Here is a 13,895-nt window from a genome sequence, read left to right as displayed (position 1 = left end):
TTAAGTATATCATGCCATTCTCTTCTGGCCTGTAGGGTTTCTGTTGAGAAGTCTGATGATAGCCTGATGGGTTTTCCTTTGTAGGTAACCTTTTTTTTCTCTCTGGCTGCTTGTAATACTTTGTCCTTGTCTTTGATCTTTGCCATTTTAATTATTATGTGTCTTGGTGTTGCCCTCCTTGGATCCCTTGTCATGGGATTTCTGTGTACCTCTGTGGTCTGAGAGGCCATTTCTTCCCCTAGTTTGGGGAAATTTTCAGCAATTATTTCTTCAAAGACATTTTCTATCCCCTTTTCTCTCTCTACTTCTTCTGGAATGCCTATGATTCTTATATTATTCCTTTTATATTGATCACTCAGCTCTCTTAAAATTCTTTCATTCCTGGAGATCCTTTTATCTCTCTCTGCATCAGCTTCTCTGCGTTCCTGTTCCCTGTTTTCTAGTCCATTAATGGTCTCTTGCATCTCGTCCATTCTGTTTTGAAGTCCTTCCAGAGCTTGTTTTATTTCTGAATTCTCCTTCCTTAGTTCTTGCATATTTCTCTGCAAGTCCATCAGCATGGTTATGACTTTTGTTTTGAATTCTTTTTCAGGTAGACTGGCTAAATCTATCTCCCCAGATTCCTTCTCAGGGGAAGATGTAGCAGATGCCGAAGCTGTCTGGGTTAGTCTTGTCTGGATCATATTTTTTTGCCTTTTCATGTTGACAGGTGCTATTGACTGTCAGCTGGGAGGGCCAAAATTTTCACTTACTACTGGCCTTTCTTTACTGGGGCAATTGCGACCCCTAGTGGCTTGTGTTGGGTAATTGCGTGTAGAGTGGGTCTTTGTGTCTTGCCCGGCCGGAAGGGAGAAATTTCCCTTTCTGTGGGCGGAATTTGTCTCAGGCTGCTTCTCTGATTTCGCAGCGCCCGGTGGGGTGATGGATGGGGGGGCTGCTTGACTGTGTGCCTCCGTGAGGGGTCTCAGAGCTGTTGCCCAGGGGGTTAGTGCGCCCGGTTTTCCCTGTAATTTCCAGCTGCTGTACTGTGACCTGGGTTGTTTCCGTCAAGCTGTTAAGTCCCTGTCCCTTTAAGACTTTCAAAAAGCCCCCGCTTTTCTTTGTCACAGGGGCATCAGCTTCAGCACCCGCTCAGAGGTCTTACTCCCTGTTCCCCCAGTATCCAGGGCCCCCTGGGCATGTACTGTGTCTGCGCTCTGGCCCGGATGGCTGGGGCTGGGTGTTCGGCAGTCCTGGGCTCCGTCTCCCTCCCGCTCTGCCTGCTCTTCTCCCGCCGGGAGCTGGGGGGAGGGGCGCTCGGCTCCCGCAGGGCCGGGGCTTGTATCTCACCCCTTTCACCAGTCGCTGGGTTCTCGCTGGTGTAGCTGCAGTCTGGCCACTGTCCTGCGTCTTCTGGTCTCTCTTTTAGGGCTAGTTGTGTTTGTTGTATTTTCAAAAGTATATATGTTTTTGGGAGGAGATTCCCACTGTCCTACTCACGCCGCCATGTTGGCTCCGCCTCTCCATACAACTTTTTATACAGTTTTGAAACATTTTAATTCATTATCTTACTTTATGCTTTAAACTGTTGATTTAAAGTCAAAGGGCCATGGCTTTTGGATTTCGATGATTGGGGGTTGAATACAGTCCTTAATACTAATAATGGGAACTTTGCAAATTACTTTGGTTTTCTTAACCTCACTTCCTTCACCTGGAAAAGGTACTATGGACTTAATCGCGTGGTGCAGATTCCCCGAGCTATAATTATATAGAGATGGTCAGAACACAGGTGATGGCAGAGGCATGGATGAGATGGTCCTGGGAGAGTGTGAAGCAGGAAGAGGCCTTCAGTAGGGAAAGCCTGAGGACAGAGACAAAAAGCCAACCCAAGAAGACTAAGCAGGGGTGGCCAGAGCAAAGGACAAAGATCAGACGACAGTGACATTGGAGAATCAAAGGGGATTTAGAAATTTGAGATGAAGAGAACAGAGAATCTGCCACGGGGTTTGGCAGTCGGGCTGGTGTGCCCGGGCACTTTCAGAAGAGAGATGCACACAGAAGGAAGACTGCAGGGTAACCTTTCATCACCTAAGGAAGAGAGGAGGGTGTAAACAGTCAACGAAAACAATGTTTCTCCCTTAGGGCAAAGGGACAAGATAGGAAAGAAGACAGACAGATAGGTCGGTAGTGATACCTAAGATTGTGGAGTTGGCTTTAGATTTGAAGGAATACCAAAATTTCAAAAAACAAAAAACTAGGGACTGAAAGTTTGCCAAGTTTTTTTTCTAAGTAAGGACATTAAAAATACTGTCATCTAATATTTACTTATTTTGGAAAAGAAAATAATAACCTTGAAAAGTTGAATAAATTCAGCTTTATGAGAGTCAGTAACTGTGGTGATGAGGTTTTTCTTTTCCTGTCCAACATTTACTTTTCCTTCTGGGTTCAAGGTTCCATCATTCTCCCTCCTTTGGAGATCTGGCTTCCCCAATTTTCTTCTCTCTGAAATATTTTCAATCTCTTCTTCTCTACTGACTTTTTTTCCATCAGCATGTAAGCATGCTCCCCTCACCCATCTCAAAACAAACACAGTAAGAGTTAACGAGGACCTGAATAAAAACAGTGACAGAGGGGTTGGGAGGAGGGGCTAAGTAGGAGGGGTGATTTATAAATAGCATTAATAGGACTTGGTGACTGATTGGATATGGCAGGTGGGAGAGAGGGAAGCATCTAAGTTGACTCCCAGGGTGACTTACGCAGCACGGTACTGTCATAGAGGAGGAGCAGGGTGGGGATAAAACCCCAGGGGCTCTGTCCAGTGTGCGGTAGGTCATACATGTTGGGAGCTCTGACTGTGTCCTTGACTCCTGCTGTGTAGGCTCCTAGTGAGGCCCCCACGTTAGACATTGTCATTCCATCCTTCATGGTTGGTGCTTAAACCTTTGCTTCTGCAATTATTTAACTCTTGGAAGTTCAGTCCTTGCTTGTGGGAGTTTGTGAGCTAACAGATAATAGTATATTTTCTACTGGAAAAAATATGAGCCAATTGATAGAAATATGAGTACACATGTCACAAGATGTTCACATGGAGCCTTTTTAGTTTTAGCTGTGGCTCAAGACAGTAAAGGTCACATTCCAAAGTCAGGAGTAAGAACACAGTATTGACTTGGATCAGGAAGCAGTTTGGCATTGTTCCTGGTTCGCTCACCAGCCGCCTCCAGTTGATAGAATGAGGCTGGGAAGACCAAGAAAATATGATGTAGGAGACAATTCTTAGAGAACTGGTGGTTGGCTTGGGTTCCCACTCCTGCCACTGTGAGGGAGAAGTGTGAGGGAGAAGTGTGAGGGGCCTTCCCCTTCAACTCAAGTCTGGAAAAAGGGGTGCTAGACTACTTGGAGAGCTTCATGGGCGTCTCCCATGGATTGGGTGGCACAGTGGGTCAAAGGTTCATGCCTGCAAAATCTACAGGACAAGAGACTGGCTGGCCTGCTCCTCTAATGGTAGGTCAGATGAGGTGCAACTGCACCATCCCATAGTTTGATAAAGCACAGAACACGGTGTTTGGTCCAACCTCATGGACCAGAGGTCGTTCATGCTGGAGCGTGAGCTAGCCTGGGGTCATGCAGATCATGTGTAAGAGGGCCACCTGGATCCCAGCAGGGTAAACTGAGGAAACAGCCATAAGTAACCATTTGCAAAAGAGGATCTGTAGGTGAAAGATCTCCAGTGATAGGATGAAGTTGAGGTTCTTCACCTCTCAACCCTTCATCCCCCTCACCACCATCCTAACCCCGGCTCAAGAGAAGAAGTAAACTTTAAATACCCACCAAGCTCACAGATCACCAGCATTAGATCATTATATCTGTGCTAATCAAGGATGAACTTCCCTGAGACCTCTTCTTACAACCTCAGCCTCATTTTTGTAACAGAAAGTGGGATAACCTTAATTAGCAGTCGGGCTAGAGAGAGTAATCTTTCCCTGACTACTTCCCAGTGCGAGTGGGAAAGTGTTCAGTAGGCCAGAGCTGAAGGTGGGAGGAGTTTAACTTTATGTGAAGATGAAAAAGTTTGAGTGTTAGATTGGATGCATTAATTACAGAACAGTGACTGATATTTTGGATTTAGAGTGACTTAAGTGTTTCATTATTTAAGAGTGAATAGAGAAGTCAAGATAACTGTCCTGCATTTCATCCAAGGACCAGGGAAGAACTAGCCCCACATACTTAAAGAGACAATGGAGGAAACATAAAGTCATTTCTGATTATATCCCACAAGCCCTCTTGCTCTTTATAAGGGTCACACATACAAAACCATCTTCAGTCTGTTAATCACACATAATTGGCAAGAGGGTAGAAGGGAAGGGCAGATATGGCTGTTACAGGAATTAAACTTACTCAGAGATGTCACAGTAGCTCTCTTCATTTCTTTTTTTTTTATTATTTTTTTTGAGAGGGCATCTCTCATATTTATTGATCAAATGGTTGTTAACAACAATAAAATTATGTATAGGGGACTCAATGCACAATCATTAATCAACCCCAAGCCTAATTCTCAACACTCTCCAATCTTCTGAAGCATAACGAACAAGTTCTTACATGGTGAACAAGTTCTTACATAGTGAATAAGTTCTTACATGGTGAACAGTGCAAGGGCAGTCATATCACAGAAACTTTCGGTTTTGATCACGCATTATGAACTATAAACAATCAGGTCAAATATGAATATTCGTTTGATTTTTATACTTGATTTATATGTGAATCCCACATTTATTCTTTATTATTATTATTATTATTATTATTTTTAATAAAATGCTGAAGTGGTAGGTAGATGCAAGATAAAGGTAGAAAACATAGTTTAGTGCTGTAAGAGGGCAATACATTAGGTAATTTTAAAATGAGGTTTGCAGTCTGTTCTGCAGCTGGGAAAATGATCTGCAGTATTGCCTTTGTGTAATAAGCATATAAGACATTTTCCCTCTTCTGTTTCCAGAGACTCACAGAAGCAATAAATGGCTAAGATTAATTGTTCGCCATTTGTTTTCTGAAATTGATTTAAAAAAAAAGTGTGTTCCTGTGAAACAATAAAGATGGTGCCCATAAGCCAATAAACTCCAGAATAAACATGAATGCTAAGGGATTTCTCTGTTTTGGGGATTTTGAAAGGACTATAAACTATCAGCTTTGATATTATTTTCTCCAAATTCGCAATGCTATTCAATCAAAGTCTTTTAATGATAAAGGAAGGACAAGGGGACAATCTAAATAACTTTTCTATTAATTGTTCTTAAAGGTTGAAAAGGCAACTTGAAGAATACACGCGAGTCACACACCTTCTGTTGACAGAGAACAAGTGCAGCTTACTCCATGGAAGTGGGATTTCAGATCCAGAGGTAAGATATCAGATGGACCCACAGAGGTGGCAGACACCTGTGGAGTGGCACAGGGATGTGGGTCAGCCTGCCGCTGCTCCCCAGGAGGATCGTGAGGGCAATGCCACATCTCTGCAGTGCTCTGCTGGGAGTTACGTGCGATTTCTTTAGTGTGGGGTAAGAATGAAAGTGCCAAAGCCTATTACATCTTCTGATACTGCTTTTAACCAATGGTAGGCAAAGTTTTAAGAGGTTGCCCAAGATTCTGCTCCCTGGTGTGCATTCCTGTAAATCCCTTCCTCGTGAGTGCGTCTGGAGCCTGTGGGCATGAAGGGTGCTCTTATGATGTGTCATGTGATATGGACTGGAGGGCTTTGAAGAACAGGGTCCTGTGCTGCAGGCTTGAGCAGCTACTGAGTCTGTGGTAAATTGCTTCACAGTTACAAATAACAAATACATCCCCCATTTTCTCTAGTCTGTACTCTTAAAGTTATTACAAGCATCTGCTGAGTCTTTTCTTTCCTCACGTCTCTTCACGTCTGTGTTTTCCACTGAACTTGAGTCTCTGTATCATGTCCTGGGCTTTCTTCAGCCTTCTCTCTCACTTCACCGATTCTCCCCTCAGCTGGCTGCATGGACCAGTGTTGCTTTGGTAGTGCACTGTGACACACAGCCTTAAAGTCTCTGTGGCTTAGAGCACACGTTGCCCGTCAGTGGCTGCAGGCTGGGTGCGGTGTCTCTGCCCCAGGGCTGGGTCACATTCGGCTGGCCCATGTGCCTTCTCATTCTGAGACACAGGCTGAAGGAGGAGACAGCCCCGCCTGGGACGTGAGGTTCTCCAGGCACACAGGTGGGCTGTGTCTCTTAAAGCCTTTGATTACAGCTGGTCACTTAGAAAAGTGACCAAGACAAGTCAGGGGCCAAGCCGAACATCGAAAGCTAGAGGATTCGACTCCTCCCCAGGGGGAGAGGACACAACAAAATGTAAACAGTATATTAAAATGGTCTACTTATTTTTTTCATTAATGATTTTTTAAATACTAGATCTCTGTGTGGTTCTTTTGAAATCTCGTTCTTTTACTTCATAATATCTGTTCTTGACGGATATGTTCTATTTCAGACTTTGTCTTGTCAAATAGTTAAAAAGCATTATCATTTGCAGGGTGCCCTATTATCTGTTCTTTTTGTGGAGTAAATTCTGCATCTGATTCCCCGGCTGATCCCCTCTCTCGGTAGCGTGTTTGCCTTATCGTCTTCAACTGTGAGTTCAGCATGTGAGTTCCACGTGTCCTGGGCTGTGGAGGTGTTGCCAGGAGACAGTTTTGCATTTCTTTTGTTGAGATCTGCGTGTTCCCAGAGGCTGGGATCTGGTTTCCAGGGCAGTGTAGCTGGAGCGCCTTTGAGCTCTTTGCCTGTGCCTCCAGCAGGCTGAAGGCTCTAATTTCCGCACTGCCAACTCGTTTTCCGTCTCTAGCGCGGAGCCAGTGGCGTGCTTTTGTACTGCTTCCCTTTGGGAGGATGGAGACTTCCTAGTCCTTCCACTTTCCTGACTTTATGGGAGGTGCTTAATTCCAGATGCACGTGGTGGTCCATTCCACCCTCCAAGGCGAATATCCTATTCTCCTATTACTACTAGGTCTTCACTTCCTAATCACCATTGTGAGTTTTGAGTTTCCTTTTTGTTTCTGGGAGGTTTCCCTTTCTTGCTTTTTGCCTAGCTATGCATTTAGAACTAATTTGTTATATTCAATCCAGGGCTTATATGTGTTCGCACAAAAGGGTGAGGGGGCCTTTCCAGATCACCTCAGTGTGCCTTATTGACTGTAAGTCCTCATATTTATCTTGTGACCTATCCCCCCAAATTTCCATTTTATCTTTTATTGGAGTTCATTGAGTCCATAGATCACTCTGGAGACGATTTATGTATTTACAACTTTGGGTCCCTTCATTTATGAATCTGGTTTATATGTTACCATTCATTTGAGACTTTGATGTCCTACTGAAATGTTGCAATTAAAAATATCAGTACCACAGACTTACTGTTAAATTTACTTATAGGTTTTGTATTACTAAGTATTATTCTTGGCTTGTTCAATAACCAAGAGAAAATTATCTAATCATTATAGTTTTAATTTGGTTGAGCTGTTTAAGTACTCTTATTTAACTCAACATAGTGAATATAAAGTAACAAACTTACTGGAATAGCTTAGCTGTTTTAATATTTTCATTTATGAGTTTAGTCTTAATTTACTATAGTTCAGAATTGTAAATATGCATTTATCAAAATTACTCAAAATACGTGTAACTAAAACTATTTGAAACATTAAGTGAAAAGAGCAGCTAACAGAGCAGCCAACTAAACTAACACATGTGCTTCTGTTATTGGATGCACGCCAGAATGGGGATCAGTAACGTTGTCAGTGGGAAGAAGGAAAGTTCTGGAACTCGGTCTGTTCCTTGACCTGGGAGCTAAGCTGTAGGCAGCAGCCGTCAGGTGAGTTGAGTGATTGTCGTGGCCGGGATATGGTGAAAGTCACAGCAGACAGCAGACATGTTAAATTCCCAAAGGGGCCTGGGTGAGCTTTTGGCGGGAACTCTGGACTGTACCCTTTGGGGCAGCATCACATCCCCTTGGTTTCATGTACCCTCAACTTTTAAGGGATTTTTGGAACATTATTGTGAAAATTTATTCATTCTTTTAATTAAAAAATAGATGCATGGCTCCACATGTCAAGTGATATAAGAATCTAAGGATATATTCATCCCCAAATCAACCAAGCCTGAATAGGCAAATCTTAAAATACATTAGGGATTTCTGGGCTATGCTGTCCTCTGTGTTATCCTTAGTCATTCTGGTGTGCTTAGATAGCACCCTATGTTAACATTTTCTCATTTTAGAAAACTGTGCGATTTATTTTTCATGGTTTCAAGTATTGGAAAACATTTAAAATTAAGTCTTAAATATGCATATTTATGATTTTACAGAACTATTCTGTGGCACATTAGAGAGTTTGTGGGAAATAAAAAAGCCTCAGGAAGTGATTCACCAAAGTGAAATACATATGTGAAAAACAAATTGGGTATCCATTATGGAGGTTGGAACCCATGCAGGGTGTTGTGGTTACAGATCAACTTCTTCATCCGGGAAAGAAGCCTTTTTCACATTTACCTGACTAGTTTTGTTTTTGCTTTTACCACCTCCCTATGATATGGGAGCCAAGGAAGAAAATGAGAGTGGAAGACAGTTAAATCTGTCGTATCTGAGAAGCCTGGTGAAAGGCCGTTCAGAGTTGCTGTACAACGGCGGGCCTTTGTGTTTGCATAGCATTAATGTTAAATAACTTTGATATATGTGATCCCACTTGGATCTCAGAACCTTGTGAAGTAAATAGTGAAGATATTAGCATTCCTGCTTTACACAACTATGGCCTCAAAGATGAAGCAACCAGCCCTAGGGCTTCTATTTAGAAAAGTGGGGGATTTGACTTGGAAATAGAAATAACAAAAGGGAGGTGTGTGGTTTAGGAAAGAGAAATAAACTGAGGTTTGCAGATTATTGGGTGTCATAGTTCATCCATCTGTAATATACATTTCCGTCACTGGCATGAATAACACTAAGACCACGGTTTTCCCTTTAAAATCAAAATGTTTTATTGGTTTCATAATGAGAAAAGCCTTTTAAAACATAGGAAAAAGCTGATCTTTAGAGAAACGAGACTGAAGCAGAAGGAAGTGTGATAGGTTTGGAAGGTGCATTTACCCACCACCTATGCTGAGTCAGGCTCACCTGAGGCACTGTGCAGAAGTGAGAGAGATTCTCATTCCCGTTTTATGTATGGGAACATATAAATTCCCACGAGGCTCAGAAAGTTTGAAGTTCAGTAATTAGTGCGAGTTTAATTACCCAGCTAGGAATGAAGAAGCAAAAATTTGAACCTGGTTCAATGCTGACTCCCCTTCTCTCCAGAAGACTTCGTGTGAAGTGCAAATCTAGTATTAAACCCTTCTCAGCCACTGTACCCTGAGGTGGAGACAGACCTGGTGCGGTGGCTGTTTCACTACAACGTCAACCATGTGACCAAGTAATTATTATTGTTGGAAGAACCTTACTGATTCAACTCTGCAAAGCCCTTTTTTCTTTAACGCATTTATTAATGTAGAACTGACGCCTGGAAGGGCCTTCAGCAATTAGAATTCACAAACTAAAGGCATGTATCAGAATCCTTCTGTGGAACATTTTCAAACTAAACATGCTTCCTGCTGACTCAGGTCTGAGATGTGGGTGGGTATGTGTGTTTGGAAGAATTTCCTAGGTAATCTGATGTCCTCTTCAGGTTAAGAATCATTGCTCTAGTCTAACCCCTTGTGTAGATGAGTTCTCTTGGAAGGAAGAAAAACGCTTCTAATGTAAGATAGCCTTGGTTAACTTAGGTAGTTGGAAAATTTAAGCCTTAATGATTCTATTTCTCCAGTTCCTTCTGAGCTCATATTTTACCACCATCAACTTGCAATGTAGTTTCTGGTTTACTGACTTGGGGCTTTAGGTAGACCTTTATTTTCAAACCAAATCTCTGTGTTTCTATAATGTAGATGAATGAACAATGCTCTGCACTGTGTTTTGGGTTCAGAAATGGTGAGAAGCTCTCTAATGGTAATAATTCAAGTTAGTTGCCAGCAGCTGCAGTAGGCAGAGAGCAGGCAGAGCCGCTGGGACTGACGCTGGGGCCACACTGGAGTCCGCACCGCTCCCACGGGACCAGGCTTAGCGCCAGTCAGGAAAAGAACTTTTATTAAGCCCACTAAGCTTATTTTACCTTCATATACGTCTGATTAACAACATGTACAGTTTATGACTTGGTATCATTCTCCCACCCTGGTCATGTTCAATGACTCTGAAACCTGATTTCCCACATCTTGAGGTTCATGCAGGTATAAAAGTTTGCTCTTTTTTGATGGCTAAAGCAGGCTCTTGGAGATAACAGGAAAGCAAGACTGTCTTCTCCGTACACTGGATAATTGGAAAACCCCACGGAGGGATCTATCATCTGTGTGAAAAGCGTGTAGTTCACTTCATTGTAAATGAAGTTGAGACGATCCTCACAGTAGATTAGTAACTAACCAGGGATCTCTTTTCATTTATGAGGTACCAGATTCAGCCTCCTTAACAGCACAGATCAAGATGTTTAATACCATTGGATCCAAATTAAATATTTTGGGTTCAGATGACTTGCTTTTATAATCTGTCTTTTATTAAAACAAATTCACTTTTAAAAGGGACCCATAGTTCTGATTTCACATCAGGAGCCTATACTGTTATCTTTCCTTATTATGTAAAACAAGAACTTTTTTTTTCTATTAAGCTTATTCCTGATGATCACGAGTAAATTATGAGTGTCCGTATCTCCTGGGCTGGTTAAACAGAATGACCTGGTGGAGGTGAAATGTCATGTGCTGAGCCATGTCAGGAGGAAGTACAAGGCTACATTACTGCTGGGCAGAATTTAGAATTCTTTCCACTCTGTAAGGAAAGGGGCGAGTAAAAGCAGAGAGAAATAAACAATACAAATATTGGGCATCTAAGCAGAGCAGGACGAGCAGAGCAGGAAACTGGCTGTGGTTTGGGCAGCTACTCCCAGATGCTAGTGCAGGAGTCTTCGGAGTAAACCCTGTGAAAGCAGCATGCTACAGTTCCTGTGACTGTGGGGAAAAGCAGAACAGAAAGAACAGCCAAGTCATCACCATCTCTGAATGTTTCTTTGAAATTACGAGTTGTATGTTTGAATGTTGCATTTTTCAAGAGAATATATCTTGATGTTAGCATTAATGCAGCGTGAGATGGCCTCGCGTACATCCACATAAACTCAGGGAGTTAGGACAGTAGGTCTTATACGGCTGGAGTAGTCATCCGTATAACTTAGGAGTCATCTGTATACCTTAGGGGTCATTTTATACCTTAGGAGTCATCTGTATACCTTAGGGGTCATCTTATACCTTAGGAGTCATCCTTATACCTTAGGGGTCATCTTATACCTTAGGAGTCATCTTATACCTTAGGAGTCATCCGTATACCTTAGGAGTCATCTTATACCTTAGGAGTCATCCTTCTACCTTAGGGGTCATCCTTCCTCTCTTGTTATTTTATAAATGTGGAAACTGATGTGGCCTGCCAGGCTCATTGGTTATCTGATAGTTGAACAAAGGCTATTGCTGACGGTTCTTGTTTCTTAGGGACATTCTTTTTAGCTTCTTTCTGCTTATGATAAATACAGGTACTTAATAAACTTGTGTATTCATTCAGAGAAGGTCAATATTCAGTTTTTCATGTTTCAGAAAATATAAGGTGTGGTGGTAATGCTCTTCTCCAAACGTTTCTGGCTGTCTGCCTTAAGTATGGCATGTCCTTGCCCCCATCTGGTTTTACTGGGATCATGTGGCCAGTTTGACCAGTGACCTGGGAGCAGAATTGGGTGTCATTTCTGAGGGGGAGTATTTAAACCATGGGTGACATCTGCTGGGGACCCGTCTATGGCAGCTGCTCCACCAGCTCTTGTCCTTGAATGATAACGATGTGCAGTGCCCCCTGCTGAAGCAGCATACACTTTAGCACGGCTGAGAAATCCCTTTTTGTTTTAAGCCACTGAGATTTGGGATTATGTGTAGGGTCAGGTTATAAACCTGCTAAACGTGTTTTCATTTAAGGAAGAAAATGCTTCTAATTTAGGATATAGCACTAAAAGGAAATGGAGAATTTAGGTAACACATTTGACAATTTAGGGCAAAAGAGGGATATGAATCTTTTTGTTTATTGAGAGTCTTTTTTCTTTTTTCAGGGGTGGGAGATATTTCTGTATCGTCTTATTTTTCCACTTCGGTTACTTTTTATCACCTAGAGTAGCAAACAATGTAAGGAATGACTGCTGTAACCAATCTCAAAATTTTTCAAACTATGTCATTTTAAATCACAACTAAAATTCAGTAAATTAAGAATCAAGGAATCTAGGCCCTAGTTTTCACATCGCCACTGCATGACCTTCATCCTGTCTGGATCTCAGGACACTCCTCTATAAATAGATGTTGAAACAAATCATCTTGAATATCTTTCTAGCTCTGTTGATCTGTAATTCCAGGAAATCTGAGTAACATGCTGCTAGCTATTTTGGGTTAGGGATCTTAAACACAATTAAAAAATATAAGAACCAGGACTAAGTAGATCTTGGTGTAACAGTTCAAGGCATAAAATGATGCTTAAATCACCCCAAACTTGAACTGTCCCAGCATACGATATATTTTACTGTCAGGACACTTTTCTAAATGTGATCTGTGATTTAAAAAAAATATTTTCCAGATTTGTTTTTTGCTGATACTTAAGTATATTTTCCTTGTGCTTAAGCACTTTTTTCTTCTTTGGCATTCAGAAAAAAATTCCCAAGGATGTACTAAAACTGTGTCTGCTTCGTTTAATTTGCTTTTTTAATCGCTTCAATTTCTTACAGAATGTGGATGCCAAGGTCTTCAACACTTTGTCATGAGATTTGTCGACTTTATTTAAATTAACCTGACTTTTCCTGAGTTCTAAGACTTTGTGAAGATATTGGCAGGCCCGGCAGTAGCCTCTCTTTTTGATGGAAGGGTCAAAACAGCTGCCTTGAAAGGTTCAGCTATCAGATCTTCAGGATATTTTGTGTGCTGTCAATTTGCGTGGAAGGCTCAGGCGACAAAGCCTTGAGGATCAATTGTCATGTACCCTTAATGGTGGAAGAGGTGTCACTAGTATCTTGCACTGGCTTTTGACTTATGTTTTCTCAGAGTTAAAAGTAAGCTGGAGCCATAAAGCCATACATAGCACTGGCCAGGAGGTGCCCATCTAAGTTACGTGAATTTCACTCCTATCCTAATGCGCTGGTAATGGAACTAAATGATCTATGAAAGCCAATTCTGTTGTTTGCTTTTATGCAATGTTCTAGATTGCTCGTTTTTACTTATTAGTTTTTGTATTGCAGTTTAATATAGTTAGTGTTGTAGCATGATATTCTTTTATCATAGGAAGATATTAATGGTGCAAAAAGTTACTTGCAATGATTGTCTTTATTGTTGGTTGCAAAATATACTAAGAATCAGAAATTGTCTGAAAATGTAAAACTATTGAATTGTCTGAGCTACTGACACCTTTTTAAAATTCAATGGCAAATAGAACGCTTTTTATGCAAGACTCAATTTTTAAGAAAGCAGAGGTGTGACATCTTGACTAGTGTTACTCATTTTGCATTCCTAAAACATTATTTTTATGTTCTGCTTCCATCTGAATCTTAAATATAAAGACTGTTTCAATGCTTTTATCCAAAGAAATTAAAGTAACACAAATGCAAACATAGCTGCATCAGAAGAATCCTTAGGGAGCTTAAAGTCCCATTTACAAGAGCAACATTCAGTGCTTTTGAAAGCTGGAAAGGGGTGATCTTGGTGATTCAATCTTATCGTCCTTGACTAGTCATCTACCTGATCTTAAACACAGGCTGCTTACACTGGAATGCACTGTCAGAGGTGACT

At 41.6% G+C, this 13,895-nt stretch overlaps 1 protein-coding gene across 3 annotated transcripts in view; it reads left to right on the top strand.

Annotated features, from left to right (window-relative positions):
- RNF144B (ring finger protein 144B) overlaps nucleotides 1-13,895 on the top strand; it is a 164,907-nt gene that overhangs the window by 24,680 nt on the left and 126,332 nt on the right. For 2 of the 3 annotated variants that reach the window (XM_057493984.1, XM_057493983.1), the window contains exon 2: nucleotides 5,270-5,369. The gene's annotated coding sequence lies outside the window, so the exon portion shown is untranslated. Of the gene's footprint in view, nucleotides 1-5,269; nucleotides 5,370-7,821; nucleotides 7,843-13,895 lie in introns of those variants that run through there. The other variant, XM_057493985.1, reaches the window with a different exon arrangement.

Source organism: Manis pentadactyla, chromosome 16, assembly GCF_030020395.1.
Source record: "Manis pentadactyla isolate mManPen7 chromosome 16, mManPen7.hap1, whole genome shotgun sequence".
NCBI lineage: Eukaryota > Metazoa > Chordata > Mammalia > Pholidota > Manidae > Manis > Manis pentadactyla.
The sequence above is the reverse complement of the archived record's forward strand: the minus strand, read 5'-3'. Positions and strand labels throughout refer to the sequence as shown.